The sequence below is a fragment of the Arachis stenosperma genome, chromosome 4 (genome assembly GCF_014773155.1).
Source record: "Arachis stenosperma cultivar V10309 chromosome 4, arast.V10309.gnm1.PFL2, whole genome shotgun sequence".
Classification (NCBI taxonomy): Eukaryota; Viridiplantae; Streptophyta; class Magnoliopsida; order Fabales; family Fabaceae; genus Arachis; species Arachis stenosperma.
In genome coordinates this window covers 38734006-38736147 of record NC_080380.1, presented here as the reverse complement: position 1 = coordinate 38736147, position 2142 = coordinate 38734006, and the positions used below count along the sequence as shown (strand labels likewise).

At 45.3% G+C, this 2142-nt stretch overlaps 1 non-coding gene across 1 annotated transcript; it reads right to left on the bottom strand.

Annotated features, from left to right (window-relative positions):
- Positions 1 to 1294: 1294 nt before the first annotated feature.
- On the bottom strand, positions 1295 to 1398 carry LOC130977997 (small nucleolar RNA R71). Its single transcript, XR_009085661.1, has one exon. It is a non-coding gene; the product is annotated as a small nucleolar RNA R71 (small nucleolar RNA).
- Between the last annotated feature and the right edge of the window lie 744 nt (positions 1399 to 2142).

Below are 2142 nucleotides of genomic sequence, written 5' to 3'. Positions count from 1 at the left end.
AAACAACAGCAATGGCGGCGCCTCTTCTTCGGGGCAACCCAGGCATAAAGAGACAAAACAAAGAGCCACACAAAGAACAGAAGCATATGATCACAAGAAAGTAAAAACATGGAAAACAAACCTGGAAAGTAGAAACGAAGGCGAGGAGCTCCGAGGCAAAGGAGAAACGAAGGCGGCAAGCTCCGGAAGCAAGAAGCACGAAACAACGGCGCAGAGGAAACCCCGGAAAAATGCACGGAAAGAATCAGGGAAGAAGAACAAAGAAAAAGAAGAAGCGGCGCTCGAAAAAGAGATGGCAAAAAACTTAGAAAAACAAGAAAGGAACAGAATAAACGAAGAAAAAGGAAAGGGAGCGAATAAATAAAGCCTTCACGAAGGCCGGAACGAAAATCAAGGAAAAACGGTAAAAAAGCAATAAATGCAGAAACGGCCATTTTTTGAAAATTTGAAAAACTACTATGCCCGAGCTCGACCTCCCAAAAAGGACGAACTCGGGCAGGGGCACTGTTCATACCCTGACCGGGCTCCCCCAACTCGGTAAATCCATGAAAGGTCCGACCTCGTCCTAAGGCCCACGCCTAAAGGTCGGACCTCGGACATTAAAGGCAAGGAAGGCCCATCAGAAGGAGCGCAGCCCAAAACCTAAAGGCCGAAAAGGCCTAAGGAAGGCGGTTCCACAAAGATAGGGATAAAACTCCCGAAAGATAAGATAAGATAAGAATATCTTATCCAGGGAAGATCACAGCCAACTACTATAAATACACTGGAACACCCAGGTATGAGATTCATTCCATATTCTACACATATCTGCTTGGACCCATGCTAACTTAAGCATCGGAGTGTCATTGCAGGTACAACCACCAACCGCCAACATATCAAGCTCGGGTCCCTGACCCCCACCTCGGGCATCTCCAGACGACCGAGCTACACGTTTCAGGTAACCCTCGGAACACCAACCTCTGGGAATTGTGGTAACAGCATTCAGAAACCACCCATTCAGGCCAATAATTTTGAACTCAAACCACAGCTAATATCACTGGTGGAGAACCATTGTTCATTTGGTGGGAGTGCTAACGAAGACCCAAACCAACATCTCACCAAATTCCTGAGAATTTGCGACACTGTGAAGTCCAATGGAGTCAAGGAAGATGCCTATAAACTGCTCTTGTTCCCATTTTCACTTAGGGACAAGGCAGCTAAGTGGCTGGAATCATTCCCAAGGGACAGCCTAACAACCTGGGATGAGGTGGAGAGCAAGTTTCTGGCACGTTTCTACCCCCCACAAAAGGTCAATAGGCTTCGATCTGAGGTTCAGACTTTTAGACAACAAGATGGTGAGACGCTCTACGAGGCATGGGAGAGGTTCAAAGAATTGACAAGGAAATGTCCACCAAACATGTTCCCTGACTGGGTGCAATTGCATATTTTCTATGAAGGACTTTCTTATGAATCAAGGAAGGCTGTAGACCACTCATCAGGAGGTTCATTGAACAGGAAAAAGACTGTGGAAGAAGCCATTGAAGTGATTGAGACAGTGGCTGAGAATGAGTACTACTATGCTTCAGAGAGACACAACACTAAGGGAGTCATGGAGCTGAACCATGTTGATACAATTTTAGCCCAAAACAAGGTGTTTGCCAAGCAACTAGCAGAGCTCACCAGGAAATTAGACACAAAGCAAGTGGCTGCAATACACACACAAGATCAAGATGAGGTAAGCACTGAAGAAGGTGATTGGGAAGATGCCAACTATGTGGGAAATCAACAAAGGCAATCATATGATCCACATTCCAACACTTACAACCCAGGATGGAAAAACCACCCAAACTTTGGGTGGGGAAACCAGCAAACCCAACCACAAAACCACAAACCTTACAACCACAACCAACATAACAATTCCACATACCAAAACTCCAACCAAAGATCATACCAAGCCACACAAAACACTTACTCCCAACCACCGTATCATGGCCAAAATAATCAACCTGCCCAACCTAATCCGAACCAACAATTTCAAGATCAATTAAACAGGATAGAAAGAATGCTTGCAACCATGAGTCAAGACATAACCGAATTGAAAGCCTTTAAGGAAGAAGTAAATTCCAACTTGCAAAACCAAGGAGCTGCCATCCAGAAGCTAGA